Below are 5533 nucleotides of genomic sequence, written 5' to 3'. Positions count from 1 at the left end.
AACCGGTACTCAGCGAATGTTTATGATCCGTTGAATTAACCCATAGTTAATGAAGCAGTTAACTTTAGTTAAATAACATGAGACGAAAAAAGTATTAAACAATATCAGCCGCGTATTATATACCAGTCCACTTTTGAGCACGGGCCTCCTCCACTATTGGAGAGGGATTAGGTTAGGTTAGATTACGGTGATCTAGTTCAGATTGGCAGAGTTTACATACCTAAAAATTCTTTTAGAGAACTTATCAGGTATACAGGTTTTCTCATGTTTTCCTTCACCGTTAAAGCAAACAATAACAAGCAAACTGTTTAAGAAATACATTTTACTCAAAGTACTATATTCTGTTTATTCATAATAATTTTTGAAATTAAACAACGAGCGAGTCTCTAACCCGATGCTATTCTTGCCCAATAAACAAAACGTTATAAGCTTCAAAGAGCTTTTAAATTCAAAGTACTCTATAGAACTATAAACATAATCATAAAAAATAACACGATATAAATTAAACCTTATGTTTTATATTTATTAGACTGCATTACCTTTTTACTGTTAGACTTAACAAAAATAAACAGATTAGGATCAAAACATTGAATTATAGGGTATATAAGTACTGTTAACTATCATCAGATGAACTCTACCAGAAAAATAAATTATAATTTTGACATCCTTTCTATTGATAACAGTAATCATCAGAACTTCAGTTATTCCAATAGAAGATTTTTCATCACCACATAAACTTTTTATTTTTCCAACATACCCATCTTAAGGAGTAACTCACAACCCACTATTTATCTACTCCTCCAACATTTGCCTCCAAAACAAACTCAACAAACAAACATACAAACGAACACGTAATCCACAGGTGACCTAATAGAGCTAATCGGAACATTTCCAAACGAAAGCTACGATTACCAAAACACCAATCAGTATGACGATCCTGTGATCATATATACTGAACAAAAGCCGGGCTATCGCCCAAAGCCGGGCCCAGAAGAAGACTGGCCAACGTATTATCACGTAAAGCCGTCTTACCACGAGACGACCACTCGACCCGGTTTTGATGATGATTATAAGCCCGTGCAAAGCGGCACGCCGAGCTACCCCGGTGAGAATCAATAGTTTTTATTTGAACGATTGGACTCGTGTTTTGTATTGTTTTTGACGTATTATGCTTAGTTGTTATCAATATAGGATATAAGGACTCCTTAGTCATAAGGATCTTCAAAACTTTTATTAATTGTAAACTTACTATGTTGCCTAGATAATCTACCTAAAAGATTATTGGACGAAATCACGGCATGACATTTTTTTTGTGTTTTAGGTATTTTTAATTTATTTTTCGTCAAATAAAATATATTAATACGTTTTTAATTATACTAAGTATCTAAGATTTATAATATCTTCAGACGGGGTTCGAACGTCGTGTCAAGTTCATCATGTAAAAGATAATTCAAAATGTTACCTATTAAAGTGTTAATGAATGTGTAGTTTATTTAATATACACATTCATTTGGCATACCGACCAAATAAAGATCTTCATGTGATCAACTAAATGTACCTACCACGCAAATGCATATGCAAAAAAATTATGAACAATAAAACATGAGTTCATTCGTTCTTATTCCTTCTTGCTTCTATGCACTGAGTTATAATCATCATCACGCATACTATGTACAGCACATGCTTGGACCTGTTTTATGCTTTTGTGTTCGTTGCACTGGCTTGGGAATGCCCTTTTTTACTTTAAGAATAGCTGAAATTGGCGCTGTTTTATATCGGATTTCCGCTTTTTATAATTTTTCACAAGAAAACCGTTGTGAATGCAGCCTTGTTGCATTTTGTACGGTTAATAAGAGCGCTAATCCAAAATTCTATAAAGTGGGCACCGCAACAATGTTCCTTTATTGGGTGTGTCAGTAAGTGACATCAAGAGACCCATGACTTGTCTACCATCTTTGACACATACAATCAATAATTACACTAAATAAAAAAAGATTTACAGGAATTCAGACACAAGCTAATGTTATGCTATTCCCAAATTATATAAAACTTATGTTTATATTAATAAATAAAGTTTACTATCTTGATTTTTGAACTTTAAAAAATATACAAGAAATACAAGGATATTTGCAATGTTCTGAATAGATCCAGTTAACCCACCCGTGGTGAAGTAAACCTGCAAAATACTTTTACTGTCAAAGTCTTTGCAGTTCAGCCTTCCATTCCAGGTTGCGGCGAGCATTTCACCAGGTCTAACAGGATTGTGGGTGGTCACTCGACGGGCTTCGGCTCACACCCGTGGCAGGCAGCGCTCATCAAGTCTGGATTCCTGAGTAAGAAGCTGGCGTGTGGTGGAGCTCTGATATCTGACAGATGGGTGATTACAGCTGCTCATTGTGTTGCCACGTTAGTAATGTTGTTTTTCACTATATTGCATTTTATGTAATTTTTAGCGGGTAGAAAGTACAGGGGAAAATTTTGTAAAGGCCCTAAGTCTTCGCAGCATTAAAGTATTGTCCCAAAATTACAGGTGTTGAAACTAGTTTATGAGGTACAGTTAAATTGGGGAAATTACGTATCAGGTATTTTATATATATGGGGTATGTTTGACAAACGCTTGTAAATTTGGCGCTCATAAATGTTAATGAAAATTATTGAAAACGTGCGTAACGTAATAAAATTAATGAAAAAATGAGTTGATAGTAATAATTTACCGAATACAATAAAAATGGATAATCGTAGTAGTGCTTATCATTAGACGAGCGGCATGTTTGTCTCGTCCATTTAATTACAATAAAAAAAATACATAATCTATCAAAATCTATATTATTCTCCCTCCAATTTTCTAGCACACCAAACTCGCAGCTGCGCGTGCGCCTCGGCGAATGGGACGTGCGTGACGCCGGCGAGCGATATTCCCACGAGGAGTTCTCCGTGCAGAGGAAGGAGGTGCACCCCGCGTACGAGCCCGCGGACTTTAGAAACGATGTAGCGTTAGTCCAGCTAGATCATGGTGTTGTGTTTAAACAGCATATATTGCCTGTGAGTAGTCTTTGATGTGAGAGATTTCATTTATTGTACGAAGTTGATTAGTTTCTTAAGGTTGCAAGTACCACATGCCTATAACAGATTTAAATCTCTCTGGTAGAATCTTAGGTAGAAACCTAAATATAGTATAAGATAAACTTTCAAGTTGTTTTCCATTGTATTATATTTAATGTAAATGAAATGAAATGAAATATTTTTTTTGAACCTGCAAAATATTATACATTATTTAGATTCCGTCAATATTAACTCTACCACCAGTTCGAAAAGCATTTCTCACCAGAAAAGAACGGGCAAGAAACTTTGGTGTTGCTCTTTTCAAAATCAGTTGAAGGTTAAACTGCAGTATATGATACACAGAAAAAAGAAAAATTCAATTTTTTTATTGCTGTTTAGAGCAGTTCTTTTATATGCTTGCAAAATAGGTAATAAAACAAATTTCCATACGAGTTAATTGTAATTTATTTTCCTACAGATTCAAAATGTTCAGATCAATAGACACAATAATCAACCAAGTTCGACTTTTGAATGAGATAGAAAAGTCTTTCGTTACTGAATCCTATTTCTAAAATTATGCTTTTATGGTTCCAGGTGTGTTTGCCACAGAAGCAGATGAAACTAGCGGGAAAGATGGCGACAGTAGCCGGTTGGGGCAGAACGAGGCACGGACAGAGCACGGTGCCGTCTGTTTTACAGGTAATTCTAATTTCATGCAAAAAGCATCTTTTCATAAAATCATTAAAGTTTAGATTCCAAAAGCAGTTAATAAATAATCTAAGAAACATAAAACTCATAAAAGATGAACATAGATAATGAAAATAATAATAAAAGTTTTATACACAGTGGTGTTATTTCAATATGTTTTAAAAAGAAAATTGGGTTGACCCCACATTCAAATGGAAAAAGAGCACATTAAAGGACAGTGAAAGGAATAATACATTCTGTGTCCGCTAATAATGACCACCGTATTCAAACGTCACAAGACAGGTCAAAAGCATCATTTTGATCTACCAATAATTTAGACTTAATTATACCATCAGGTGAAAACTATTCAATTGTCTTGCTAATATTATGAAAAGATTATAATGTTCAATAAATTTTGGCTTTATAACATTAATCGTATTGTCAGGAAGTAGACGTGGAGGTGATCCCGAACGAGCGCTGCCAGCGCTGGTTCCGCGCCGCTGGACGCAGGAGACCATACACGACGTGTTCCTCTGCGCTGGATATAAAGAGGTATATACATTTCATTTTACACGTTTAAGAGTCTCAGTAGCTTAGCTGCATTATGGTACGACTGCAGTGCTGAGGTCCCGGGTTCGATTCCCAGGTCGGGCAGCGATATTAGGTGTTACTGTGATAGCAGAATGCACACGGCGGGAAGTGGGTGATCCAATTTCGCCTCTGCCTTCTCCTTTAGGAATTTAAGGCGCAAGTATATGAGATTATTAGCCTTTCTGCTATCATCTACAAATTTTAGGGCTACTAGAGTTTCGAAAAGTCTGAGAAATCACATAAAGATTGCTTATCTTAGTAAACAATACTTGAACCTGCTTTAATAACTGACCCCGATTTTGTAAAATAGATATCCAGAAGTAACATATGGAATTAACCCATGCCTATATTGTGGTCTGGGTGATATTTTAGAGAGAATAAATATTGCGCATTATGGGACATAAGATTTAATGTCTCTGATGAAATAGAATGCCAAGTTGTATTTCTATTTATATTATATTAGTATTTATTTTATTTATTATATTAGTAGAGCAGTATTGTCATGACCAGCCACTCACTTCACTAGTCTCAATAATTCGTTCATTTGTAAGTACAAATAAAAACCCACATTACCAAAACATACTAAAATCTGAATATCCTCTAGGGCGGGCGCGACTCATGCCAAGGCGACAGCGGAGGCCCCCTCACGATGAAGTACGAGGGGCGAAGCACCCTCATCGGACTGGTGTCGTGGGGCATCGGCTGTGGCCGGGAACACCTCCCCGGCGTCTACACCAACATACAGAAGTTCGTGCCCTGGATTGATAAGCTTATCAATCCTTAGGGTATTACTAATTGGCCTAAGTTGCTAGAAAAGAAGTGTTAAGTACTAAAAAATATAAAGATTAAGTAACCACTCCCTTTTGAAGAGGGTTCAAAATAGGATTGAAATATTGTGCTAGCCCCAATATTTTAATGAATGGGTTTTCAAGTTTGTGGTGTTGATGCCGGTAAAAAATAAACAAACAAATTATATTTTTGCGAAAGATTTTATCCTTTAGATATGGGTAAAAATAAAAATATTAAAAAATATTTCTATGGATTAATTGATTTACTAGATTGATTAAGAATTTAATTGTTCAGAAATCGGATTTGGACGTACGCATAGCGTACAATGAGGCAATAAATAATTACAATAAAATATACATATGTACATAGATTGTATATAAGGATATAAATTATTATAATTTTTAATGTCGGATAAAATAGTGTA

General features: G+C 35.3%; 1 pseudogene; it reads left to right on the top strand.

Moving 5' to 3' along the window:
- The first annotated feature begins 862 nt into the window (after positions 1-862).
- LOC119188402 lies at positions 863-5322 on the top strand (annotated as a pseudogene).
- Positions 5323-5533: the final 211 nt, after the last annotated feature.

This window comes from Manduca sexta, unplaced genomic scaffold (assembly GCF_014839805.1).
Source record: "Manduca sexta isolate Smith_Timp_Sample1 unplaced genomic scaffold, JHU_Msex_v1.0 HiC_scaffold_1153, whole genome shotgun sequence".
NCBI classification, from domain to species: Eukaryota; Metazoa; Arthropoda; class Insecta; order Lepidoptera; family Sphingidae; genus Manduca; species Manduca sexta.
Note: the sequence above shows the minus strand (reverse complement) of the source record. Positions and strands in the feature narration are given on the sequence as shown.